This window comes from Nycticebus coucang, chromosome 2 (assembly GCF_027406575.1).
Source record: "Nycticebus coucang isolate mNycCou1 chromosome 2, mNycCou1.pri, whole genome shotgun sequence".
Classification (NCBI taxonomy): domain Eukaryota; kingdom Metazoa; phylum Chordata; class Mammalia; order Primates; family Lorisidae; genus Nycticebus; species Nycticebus coucang.
In genome coordinates this window covers 139,823,513-139,836,555 of record NC_069781.1, presented here as the reverse complement: position 1 = coordinate 139,836,555, position 13,043 = coordinate 139,823,513, and the positions used below count along the sequence as shown (strand labels likewise).

Here is a 13,043-nt window from a genome sequence, read left to right as displayed (position 1 = left end):
AATTTCACCTGCACTCACGGGACACAGCATTTCTTGGCCAATCTCACAAACTTCACGTGCTTCCCTGGGCCCCACCATGACCAAAAAGCCAACAGGCAAACTCACAAATGCTATGCACCAATCTCCACAGTATGGTGGGAAGTTGACACACCCACAGCACAAACTTCACAACCTGCAGAAGACATCACTGGGCACTGGACTCGGGTATCCCCATGGTCCAAAAACCCCAGCATTCACCATCACCCGGTACCTCACCCGAGAGGAAATCAGTGTGGATCCCTGCTCGTGATAGCCTGCCACTGGTACTGCCCAGGCACCGGAGAAACAATATCCCTCCTGCCCTACAGGGAAATGAACGATTGACTTCCCAGGCATGGCCTAGTGTTCTGTCTCCCATGGAGGAGCAAGGACCATGACCTCAAGAACCACCCTGAGCTCAAAGAGGCAAGGTAAGATTCACTCTTCCCGTGCTGAATGCACACTCGCCAACCCCTCCCCACAGGAAGGCCAGGGCTCACCTCCTCTCACTACTCTTCTATTCATGCTGGGCCAAGTCCTCCACTGGCAATGGAGAACTACCCAGTTAATCCCCATTGTTCTGGCAGAACTGTGTCCAAAGCCCTAATAAACACAATGCTGGAAGCCATGTGAGTGCATGGAAGACATCCCTCTCTCTTTCTATCTCTCTATTCTCTCTTTCTCTCTCTCTTTTTGTGTCTCTGCCATATCATGTTGGAAAGATGTGCTGCACACCTCAGTTTGATGAGGAAGATGGTATAGAGTTGTCACTCATTTTCTTTAGCTTTCCAAGGAATGCATATCTGGAAGTCATCATCCATCCATGCACATTTTTTTCCCCTGGCCAAGAGGCAATGGCCTGCTGAGGAATAGGCACTCTTACCTTCCCTAAAACTCCAACAGCACATGAAAGATCCCACAACACAGCTGCCTGTGAGCATCTTCTCATGTCTGGGGACCTCACAATATGAGGGTCTCCCCTGAGGATCACTGGCATTCCTTCTGTGGCAATAGCGTCTGCGATACAAAGAGGGAACACATGTCCGCTTGAGAACATCAGACAGGAACACAGGGCCAAAGGGTAGGAACACTAAAGCCCCTGCACTATAACCTCCCTCAGAGCTTCCTGGAATTTCCCATCTCCTGTGGACACCTCCATGGGAGTACATGGAGCTGCAGCTCCCTGTCACATGCCAACAGGGCCTGCATCAGCACATTCGAGAGCATGGCCAGGGAAAAATCTTCTCGTCACACAGAAGGCTGTCACTCCTTACGCAAAGTCCTCCTCTGACCTATCACAAGACACAAACTCCAGTGGGATAGTTGTGCAGAAACTGTTTCAAGGAAATCCTGCCCCCTCCACCACAACAGCTGATTCCCTGCCTTCTTAGGAGGACTTGGCAGGATAGTCTTATGCCATATTGTTCCCGCAGGAGCAGTGCTGAAGCACAAATCTACCACACCCTCAGTGCCTTACTCACAGGGGAAACTCAGAAACCCCCAGAAAAGGCATACCTTCAAACCGACTGGGCTTCTCTGCCTCAGGGCCCAGAACATCATCTGGCCTCGGAACTAGACTTTGCCTCCCACCATCACCTTGGAGTCCAGAGCGAACCTATCCCCGATACATTCATCCTAGCATGTGGAGGAGACTCTGTGACACAGAAGAGCAACATGACTGAACAGCAAAAGACACTCTCAGAAGGAAGGAGATAGGTCTGTCCACATACAGACCTTGTGGATCTACATGCCCATGAAAATGTCACATGGACACCTGACGTGTTGAACTCTCCTAGACCATAACTGCTATGAGCTGTCTGTGCTCTAGGAAGGCAACAGCTCCAGAAATTAAAAATGATTCCCGTAAGATCCAATGGAAAAAGAAACAAGAATCACTGGCCCACAATGTACCTGACCTTGGCTGGGAGCACTTCTGGGCCTACATTAGGACTACATGAGCCTCCCGCAGAGAAAACTAGCAGTTGTGTTCTGCCAGGAGTACCTTCAAGAAACTGAGGCAATCCAGAGGAGTTCACTCCCCTGTGGACAGGGCATCACATTCTACCCTTGCATCCTTGCTCTGTCCCAGCCTGCCCTGCTATATGGGGAACGTCCATCACCCAAAGCAGACACTCATCAGTCCCCACAGAAGGCTAGCAAATTGCACACATTGCACTCTGCCCTCCATCCCACCAGAATACATAGCTGCCCTGGAACTTGTGTCATCACAGTGCACATGCAAGTAAAACATGGACACCTTCTGAAGACCCCCACGAACAACATAATTCACTCAACAACATAATCCCAACTTCCCCATCACCACCTGCCATGGATTCTGCACACCCAGAACAGCCACTCTAATATTCTTACCCAAAGACAAACCCAAGACAGATGTTGGCGGAGCCTTGGCCTTGGGCTCTATGCTCCACCACATGAACCACCTTCCACTGAGGCACAAGGGGCTTTAGTGGTACTATTACAGTACCCACTCTGTATGCTGAGAGCAGACTACAGCCTAGGCCTGACAGTGTCATACGCTCAAAGGGAAGCCACTGCCTACCTCTGACAGTGCCACAGGTACACTGAACTAACTATTGCTGACTGGAAGTGTGCTTCCCCACTCCGCCAGGACACTATCTTAAGTTCATTCTGTCCCATCACCGGGAGGCTGCGCACTATACTGTAGACTTCATTCTCACAACATGGACCATATTCAATGCCCTGAGTGACCCAAAGGTGCCAATCACATGAACATGCTGGAAGTCATCCATCCAACTCTATTTCCTGGTGGAGCCACATGCTGGACCTCAGTTTGATGAGGATGACGGTATAGAGTTTTCACTCATTTTGTTCAGCTTTCCAAGGAATGTTTATTTGGAGTCATCATCAATCTATGCACATTCTGTGGCCTGGAATATTAGGAAAGTTATTCTGTTTGGAAAAGAGCCCCTTACTTTCACGATCACTTGTTCACTTTGCCACGCAGCAGGCATTCAAGGGATCCCTGGTGTTTCCTGTTAGCACACATCAGCTACTTGGTTTCCACCTGGCCTTTGGTGTTTCTGCTGTGACTCCTCACCTGCTAGGACAGAGAAAACACAGAACTACTTCAGAATGGGGGCAGGTTCACACATCCCAAGGGCCTTAGTGTTTCCTTACCTATCCAATAGGTATATCTCTATCTATCTGTATTTCCATGGCTTCCCCCAATTCACGCAAGCAGAATCATATGCACGCCAGCCTTACCCATATGAGCTTTGTACCTATCTCCAGCCCATTATCCCATGAAACACCACTGATGCATGGAATTCTTGCTTCAGTGTCAGAAAGGTCACTGAATATAGTCCTGGATGCCTGAGAAGCTGAGCAGGTGGCCTCTGACCGGCCCCTGGATTATAATAAGCCTGAGACTTACCTCATGCCCCAAATGAATTGCTATGGCTTGAGCTGAGAGTCCAACAGATAATTCCCAGACAATGCTCCTTACTTTGTGCTCACAATGCACTCCACGTGACATGGATACCCAGATGTGGGGGCCCTCCTCAGGGGACAGCACCCAGATGAACATCAGCAAGACTACTGTGCCTTATGTGACCTGTCAGTAAGTCTGCCATTATCTTGATGAGGGAACACCAACACTACCTTCCCAATTAATATCCCTGAGCATGAATCCCAGTGTGGCCTGTGCCTTACAAAGTCTCTTCCCCCTTTCCCCGAGAGGAAAGTAGCCAGGTTTCAGGAATGTTTCCATGGAAACAGGTTATAGCTGAAACTGCTTTGGCAGATGAAGGAAATGTCTCCCTCTTCACCATAAGGTATTATCACCATAACAATCCCTCCAAATGCTGGCTCTAATAAGAAGTCGGGAACACGAGTCAACCGAACTCAGTTTTCTTCCTCGTGTGAAAACTCCAGCCAGTGCATCATGAAAGCCCATACCACCAAGGGCCACCTGCAATTGAAACATAGACGGGGAAGAACAGCCATCACTGCCGACCTTGCCCACAGATACAGCCTGGTGATCAAAAAAATGTAGCGGATTTGACCTGGGCACATGTGATTCACTCACGACTCTTTCTCCAAAGACACCAACGGCAGGAATGTGAAAAGGAACATACCCCAAGAGGACCCTGGGAAACTGAAAGGTAGACACCTTCACAGGACGGGCTTTTCCACAGGTTTCACACAGATCCATGGAATACCATCCTCCTAGCCATCAGAATGACAACCACATGTAGGTATGACAGTCAGCTGGTGGCCTAACAACACCACCACCTCAGCAACCAATGGGATTAGTGTCCCCCATTCTATGGGACTCTCAAACAGTAATCTCTACTTGGATGGCATGTGTGTGCCAGGTCTCCACCCAGATTCCATCTGCACACACGTGGACATAGCATCTCTTGGCCATCCCTAGAAATTGAATGTGTTTCCTTGAGCCCTAGATTGACCCAACCCCACATGGGCAGACTCACAAATGCTATGCACCAATCTCCACAGTGTGGTGGGAAGTTGACACAGCTATAGGACATACCCTTCCCAACCTGCAGGAGACATCACTGGGCACTGGACTCTGTTTGCTGAGAAATCCAATGCGTTCACCATCCCCCAGTAAGCACCAGACACAAAACCAGTGTGAATTGCCTGCTCGTGACAGCCTGCCACTGGTACTGCCAGGTCACCCAAGAAACACTGTCCCTCCTGTACTACAGGGAAATAAGCCAATGACTGCGTAGGTGTGCCCTATTGTTCTATTCCTGACCAGAACAAACTGTCTCCCATGGGGGAAAAAGGAGCATGACCTCAACAACTACCCTGGCTCAAAGAGGCAAGGTAAGATTCACTCTTCCCATCCTGAATGCACACTCACCAACCTCCCACCACGGGAGGGCCAGGATTCACCGCCTCTCACCAACTCTTCTATTCCTGCTGGGCCATATCCTCCACTGACAATGGCAAACTATACAGTGAATCCCCATTGTTCTGGCAGCACCGTGTCCCAAGCCCTATAAACACAATGCTAGAAGCCAATGCATGGAAGACATTCTTATCTCTTTCTATCCCTCTCTCTCTCTCTCGGTGTCTCTGCCATATCATGTTGGAAACACATGCTGCACCTCAGTTCAATGAGGAAGATGGTATAGAGTTGTCATTCATTTTATTTACCTTTCCAAGGAATGCATATCTGGAAGTCATCATCGATCCATGCATAGTTTTTGCCCCTGGCCAAGAGGCAATGGCCTGCTGAGAAATAGGCACTCTTACCTCCCCTAAAACTCCAACAGCACATGAAAGATCCCAAGACAAGCTCTATGTGAGCTTCTTCTCATGTCCAGGGATCCCATGATTCAAAGGTCTCCCCTGAGGACCATTGGCATTTCTTCCATGTCAATAGCATCTGCGATGTAAAGAGGGAACACATGTCCGCTTGAGAACATCAGACAAGAACACAGGGCCAAAGGGTAGGGACATTCTAGCCCCTGCCCTAAAACCTCCCTCAGAGCTTCCTGAACTTCCCCATCTCCTATGGATACCTGCATGGGAGTGCATTGGGCTGCAACTTCCTGGCACATGGCAACAGGGCCTACATCACCACTTTCAAGAGCATGGCCAAGGAAAAATCTTCTCGGCACAAAAAAGGCTGTCACTGATTATGCAAAGCCCTTCTCTGGCCCATTGCAAGAGATAAACTCCAGTGGGAGAGTTACATGGAAATAGTTTCAAGGAAAACCTGCCCCCTCCATCACAACGGCTGATTTCCTACAGGCCTAGGAGCACTTGGCAACCAGTACCAATGCCATATTGATCCAGCAAGAGCAGTGCTGAAGCACAAATCTACCACACCCTCAGTGCCTTACTCACATGGGAAACTCAGCAACCCCCAGAAAAGGCACACGTTCTCAAACCGACTGGGCTTCTCCACCTCAGGGCCCAGAACATCATCTGGCCTCGGCACTGGACTCTGCCTCCCACCATCACCATGGAATCAAGACCAGATCCATCCCTAGCACCTCCATCCTAGCACATGGTTGTGGCTCTGTGACACAGAAGAGCAATAGGATTGACTGGAAAATGACCCTCTCTAAAGGAAGGTGATCGGTCTGTCCACACACAGACCTTGTAGATCTACATGCCCATGAAAATGTCACGTGGACACCTGATGTGTTGAACTCTCCTCAACCACAGCTGCCATGAGCTATCTGCACTCTAGGAAGGCAATAGCCCCCAAAATCAAAACAAGATCCCCTTAAGATCCAAAGGAAAAAGCAAACAAGAATCACTGACCCACAATGTACCCGACCATGCCTGGTAGCCTACATTAGGACTCCATGTGCCTCCTGTAGAGAAAATTAGCAGTTGGTTTCTGGCAGGGGTACCATCAAAAAAACTGAGGCAATCTGGAGAAATTCACCTCCCCTGTGTACAGGGCATCACATTACATTACTGCATCCTTATACCAACCCGGCCTGCCCCACTATATGGGGAATATCCATCGCCCAATGCAGATACTCATCTGTCCCTCTAGAAGGCTAGCAAATTGCACACATTGCACTTTGCCCTCCATCCCACTGAAATAAATAGCTGCCCTGGAATTTGTGTCATCACGATGCACAAGTGAGCAAAACATGGACAACTTCTGAAGACCCCCATGAACAACATAATTCTCTGGCCCCAACCTCCCCCCTCACAGCCTGCCATGGATTCTGCACACTCAGCATGGCCACTCTAATATTCTCCCCAAGGATAAACCCAAGACAAATGACAGCAGAGCCTAAACCTTGGATTTTATGCTCAACCACAATGATCCAATAGTCCACTGAGGCATGAGGAGCTTTAGTGGCACTATTACAGTAGTCACACTGTATGCACAGAGGCAGGCTACCGCCTAGCCCTGAAGGTGCCATAAGCTCAAAGGTTAGCCACGACCTACCTCAGACAGTTCCCCATGTACCCTCAACTAACCACTGCTGACTGGCAGTGTGCTTGATTCCCCCAGTTCACGCAAGCAGAAACATATGAACCCCAGCCTTACACGTATGAGCTTTTGTACCCATCTCCAGCTCATTGTCCCACAAAACACCACTGATGCTTGGAGTCCTTGCTTCAGTGTCAGGAATGTGACTCAATATAAACCTGATGCCTGAGCAGCTGAGTAAGCCTTTGACCTCCACTGGGATTGGAATAAGCCTGAAAATATCCCCACCCTGCCAAACCAAATCACTATGGCTTGGGCTGGGAGTCCAACAGATAAGGCCTAGACAATGCCCTGTACTACTTTTTTTTTTTTTGCCCTGTACTTCTTGCTCACAATGCACTCCCCGTGATATGGCTACCCAGATGTAGGGACCCTCCTCAGTGGCCAGCAACCAGAGGAAAATCAGCAAGACCACTGTGACTTATCCGAGCTGTCAATAAGTCCATTAGTATCTTGATGAGGGAAAACCAACACTACTTTCCCAATTCGTAAACCTGAGCACGAATTCCAATGTGGCCTGTGCCTTAAACTGTACAAAGTGTCTTCCCCCTTTCCCCATGAGGAAAGTAGCCAGGTCTCAGAAATGTTTCTGTGGAAACAGGTTATGGCTGAAACTGCTTTGGCAAATGAGAGAAACGTCTCCCTCTTCACCACAAAGTATTATCACCACAACAATCCCTCCCAAAGTCGTCTCTAACATGAGGTCGGGAACATGAGTCAACCGAACTTAGTTTTCTTACTTGTGTGATACTTGCCCCCAGCCAGTGTATCATGAAAACCCATACCACCAAAGGCCATCTCCAAATGAAACACAGAGACAGGGAAGAACTCCCATCGCTGCCAACATTGCCCACAGATGCAGCCTGGTGATTAAAAACATATAGCAGATTTGACTTGGGCACATATGATCTGCTCACGACTCTTTCACCAAGGACACCAACAGCAGGAATGTGAAAATAAACATAACCCCAAGAGGGCCCTGGGGAACTGAAATGTAGACTTCTTCCCAGGACGGGCTTCTACACAAATTTCACACAGATCCATGGAATGCCATCCTCCTACCCACTGGAATGGAAGCCACATGTAGGTATGACATTCAGCCAGCACCCTAACAAAACCACCACCTCAGCAACCAACAGGATTAGTGGCCCCCATTCTTTGGGACTCTAAAACAGTAAGCCCTACTTGGAAGGCCTGTGTGTGCCAGTTCTCCACTCAAATTTCACCTGCACACATGTGGACACAGCATCTCTTGGCCATTCGCCTACTTCCCTGGGTCCTACCATGACCCAACCCCACACAGGAAGATTCACAAATGCTATGCACCCATCTCCACAATGTGGTGGGAAGTTGACACACCCACAGCACACATCCTTCCCAACCTGCAGGAGACATTGCTGGGTATTGGATTTGGGTGTTCCTGTGCACTGAGAAACCCAATGCATTTAACATCCCCTGGCACCTTACCAGACAGGAAAGCAGTGTGGCTAGCCTCATCATGACAGCCTGCCACTGGTACTGCCCAGTCACCCGAGAAACACTATCCCTCCTGCCCTACAGGGAAATAAGCCAATGACTGCCTAGGTGTGGCCTAGTGTTCTATTCCTGACCAGAACAAACTATCTCCCATGGAGGAGCAAAGAGCATGACCTCAAGAACCACCTGGGGCTCAAAGAAGCAAAGTAAGATTCACTCTTCCCATGCTGAATGCACACTCGCCAACTCCTAACCACAATAGGGCCAGGGCTCACCTCCTCTCACCAACTCTACTACTCCTACTGGGTCATGTCCTCAACTGGAAATGGCAAACTACCCAGTGACTCACCATTGTTCTGGCAGCATCGTGTCCGAAGCCCTCAAACATAATGCTGGAAGCCATAAGAATGCATGGAAACCATCCCTCTCTCTTTCTATCCCTCTCTCTCTCTGTGTCTCTGTCATATCATGTTGAAAACACGTGCTGGACCTCAGTTCGATGAGGACGATGGAATAGAGTTGTCACTCATTTTGTTCAGCTTTCCAAGGAATGCATATCTAGAAGTTATCATTGATCCATGCACAGTTTTTGCCCCTGGCCAAGACGCAAATGCACCTGCTGAGGAATATGCACGCTTACCTTATCAAAAACTGCAACAGCACATGAAATGCTACATGACACAGCTGTCCATAAGCTTCCCACCATGTCTGGGGACCCCACAATAGGAAGATCTCCCTGAGGATCACTGGCATTCTTTCCACTGCAACAGTGTCTGCAATGTAAAGAGAGAACATATGTCTGCTTGAGATCATCAGACAGGAACACAAGGCCAAAGGGTAGTGACATTCAAGCTCCTGCACTAAAACCTCCCTCAGAGCTTCCTGGACTTCCTCATCTCCTGTGTACACCTGCACAGAGTGCACGGGGCTACAGCTCCCTGTCACATGCCAACAGAGCCTGCATCAGCACTTTCAAGAGCACGGTCAGGGAAAAATCTTCTCGTCACACAGAGGTTGTCACTCCTTACACAAAGCCCGTCTCTAGCCCATTGCAAGAGAAAAAGTCCAGTGGGACTGTTTTCCAGAAATAGTTTCAAGGAAAACCTGCCCCCTCCACCATAAGGGCTGATTTCCTGTGGGCCTAGAAGCATTTGGTAATGTAGTACCATGCCATATTGATGCCACAGGAACATTGCTGAAGCACAAATCTACCACACCCCTGGTGCCCTCCTCACAGGGGAAACTCAGCAACCCAAGAAAAAAGGCACACATGCTCAAACCGACTGGGCTTCTCTCCCTTAGACCCAGAACATTGTCCAGCCTCGGCATTGGACTCTGCAACTCACCACCACTGGGCTCGGTCACACAGACAAGAAACAGTACTGACTGGCAAAAGACTGCCTCCGAAGGAAGAAGGGAGTTCGGTCCACATAGAGACCTTGCGGGTCTACATGCCCGTGAAGATGTCACGTGGACACCCGATGTGGTAAACTCTCCTCAACCACAACTGCCCTGAGCTGCGTATGCTGTAGAAAGGCAACAAACCCCCCCCCCCAGATCAAAACATGATCCCCTTAACATCCCATTTAAAAAGGAAACAAGTAGCTGGCCTGCAATGTACTCAACCTTGGCTTAGCATTTCTGGACCTACATTAATACTGCATATGCTGCCAGCAGAGAAAATTAGCAGTCGGAGTCTGGCAGAGGTATCTCCAAGAAACTGAGGCAATCTGGGAAACTTTGCCTCCCCTGTGGGCAGGGTATCACATTTCCACCCCTATACCCCTGCTCCTACATGGCCTGCCCCGTTATAAGGAGAACATCCAATGCCCAAAGCAGACACTCATAGGTCCCCACAGAGGGCTAGCAATTTGAACACATTATACTCTACCTTCCATCCCACCGTAATAAATACCTGCCCTGGAATTTGTATGATCCTGGTGCACATGAGAGCAAAACATGGACACCTTCTGAAGACTCCTATTAACAACATAATTCACTGGCCCCAACCTCCCCATCACCACCTGCCACAGATTCTGCAGAATCAGCATGGGCACTCCAATATCCTCGCCCAAAGACAAACCCAAGACAAAGGACGGCTGAACCATGCCCCTGGGATCTATGCTGGACCACAATGACCCATCTTCCACTGAGGCATGAGGTGCTTAAGTAGCACTACTACAGTAACCACCCTGTATGCTCAGAGGCAGGCTACCCTCTAGCCTTCATGGTGCCAAATACACAGAAGGAAGCCACTTCTGACAGCGCCACATGTACACTCAACTAACCACTACTGTCCGGCAGTGTGCTTCCCCACTCCGTCAGGACACAGTCCTAAGACCAATCCATCCCATTACCTGGAGGCTTCCCACTGCACTGAAGAATGCCCTCCCACAACACGGACCACATTCTATGCCCAGAGCAACCGCATGGTGCTACCCACATGAACAAGGGAAGTCATCCCTCTCTATTCCCTGGTGGAACCATGTGCTGGATCTCAGTTCGATGAGGACAACGGTACAGTTTCACTTGTTTTGTTCAGCTTTCCAAGAAATGTTTATTTGGAGTCATCATCGATCCACGCACATTCTGTGCCTGGAATATTAGGAAAGTTATTGTGTTGGGAAAAGAGCCCCTTACTTTCACTATCGTTTGTTCACTTCGCCACACTGCAGGCATTCAGAGGCTCTCTAGTGCTTCCCATTAGCACACTCCAGTCCATTGGTTTCCACCTGGCCTTTGGTGTTTCTGCTGTGACTCAACACCTGCCAGGGCAGAGGAAACACACAACTACTTCAGAAAGGGGACAGGTTCACACGTCCCAAAGTCCTTAGCATTTGCTCACCCACCCTTTAGGTCTATCTCCTATCTATCTCTATTTCCTTGGCTTCCCCCAGTTCATGCGAGCAGAATCATATGCATGCCAGTCTTATGCATATGAGATACGTACCAGTGCAGTGTCCCACAAATCACCACTGTTGCTTGGACTCCTTGCTTCAGTGTCAGCAAGGTCACTCAATATAGTCATGGATGCCTGAGCAGCTGAGCATGAGGACTTTGACCTCCGCCTGGATTGGAACAACCCCGAGTCTTTTTTCCTGAACTTCTGCAGGTTGGGCCGGGACTCCAACAGACCATTCCCCTCACTGCTTGCTCACAACTCACTCCACTTGACATGGGTACCGAGATGTCAAGGGACCAGCACCAGGAGGAAAATCAGCAAGACCACCATGGACAGTCCCCGAGCTGTCACCTAGTGCTGCTCCATTTGATGCTGGAAAACAAACGACACACGCCCAATTCCTATCCCTGAGTATGAGTCCCAATGTTGTCTGTGTTTCAACCCTTATGCACAATCTCTCCCTTCCCTGTGAGGAAAGTTAGCCACAGCTCAGAAATGTTTCCGTGGAAATAGGTTATGGCTAAAACTGCTTCTGCAGATGACAGAAACATTTCCTTCTTCAACTGAAAATATTCTCACCATGGTACTCCTAGCAAAGTTAGCTCTACATGGAGACTGTGAACATAAGCCCACTGTAATTTTTTTCTTCCTTGCATAATACTTGCCTCTAGTTCCTGCCACTCAGAAATCCCACAACAAGGCGGGCATCCAATATCAATGAAGGAGTGTAAGAAAGTGATGTATCATCTTTTAAGTACTGAAGACCTAGAAATACTGCACTCAGGAGTTGATAAATAAAACAAGTAATAAAAACTTATTGAAATAATCATCTGTCTATTAGAGCTGGCAGGAAAAATAATCAACCAATTTCAATATAGGATAATTTAGGTGATCTATTTCATGTAATGAAAATGAAAAAGTGTCATAGTCCTTCAAAGAGCTGAGAAACACATTTGAGATTACTAACTTAAGCCTAAGATATACAGAAGAAAAAGGGAGAAAAGAGGATCTGAAGAAAAAATATCTAAAAATCCTTAAATATAAGGAGAGACATGTTATATATGTATATGCTCTGTAGTACGTAATATACACAATATACTACATATTTTAATAAGTTCATTGTGTTCCATATGGACTAAATATAAGGAAGTTTATACTTAGTAAATGTGTCATATGTCAGAAAATCTTCTGTAACATGAGAAAACAAACACATGAAGTACAGAGAGCATCCTCAATAAGAATAAGTGCTTATGTCTTAATGGAAACCATGGAATCCAGGAAAGAGATGACATATTCAGAGTGTTAATAGAAAAAGAAAAAAAGGAAAAGCACTGTTATCCCATAATTCTCTATAAACTAAAAGTATTCCTCAACCATGAAGAAAATAATCAAGACATTTCCAGATAATTAAAAACTGAGATAATAATTACCAAAGATCTATCCTACAAGAGAAAATAAATGGAGCCTTTAGGTTTAAATACAATAACACTATACAATAACTGAAATCTATGTGAATAATTGAAGAGGACTAGTAATACAATTATCAGAGAAATATGAAAGACAGTATAAACGTTTGAATTACAATAAGGTAAGGGAATAGAGCCATATTAAAACAAAGTTTCTGTATCCTACTAAAATTAATGGAATGTAAAATCTAAACTATATTGTTAT

The 13,043-nt window shown here is 47.6% G+C and overlaps 5 non-coding genes across 5 annotated transcripts; all 5 read right to left on the bottom strand.

Moving 5' to 3' along the window:
- Window positions 1–749: 749 nt before the first annotated feature.
- LOC128580233 (small nucleolar RNA SNORD116) lies at window positions 750–841 on the bottom strand. The gene has a single exon (XR_008378563.1). It is a non-coding gene; the product is annotated as a small nucleolar RNA SNORD116 (small nucleolar RNA).
- A 1,979-nt stretch (window positions 842–2,820) lies between these two features.
- LOC128580206 (small nucleolar RNA SNORD116) lies at window positions 2,821–2,911 on the bottom strand. Its single transcript, XR_008378537.1, has one exon. It is a non-coding gene; the product is annotated as a small nucleolar RNA SNORD116 (small nucleolar RNA).
- Window positions 2,912–5,131: 2,220 nt separating this feature from the next.
- On the bottom strand, window positions 5,132–5,223 carry LOC128580213 (small nucleolar RNA SNORD116). Its single transcript, XR_008378543.1, has one exon. It is a non-coding gene; the product is annotated as a small nucleolar RNA SNORD116 (small nucleolar RNA).
- A 3,733-nt stretch (window positions 5,224–8,956) lies between these two features.
- On the bottom strand, window positions 8,957–9,048 carry LOC128580205 (small nucleolar RNA SNORD116). The gene has a single exon (XR_008378536.1). It is a non-coding gene; the product is annotated as a small nucleolar RNA SNORD116 (small nucleolar RNA).
- A 1,914-nt stretch (window positions 9,049–10,962) lies between these two features.
- Window positions 10,963–11,050, bottom strand: LOC128580229 (small nucleolar RNA SNORD116). Its single transcript, XR_008378559.1, has one exon. It is a non-coding gene; the product is annotated as a small nucleolar RNA SNORD116 (small nucleolar RNA).
- Between the last annotated feature and the right edge of the window lie 1,993 nt (window positions 11,051–13,043).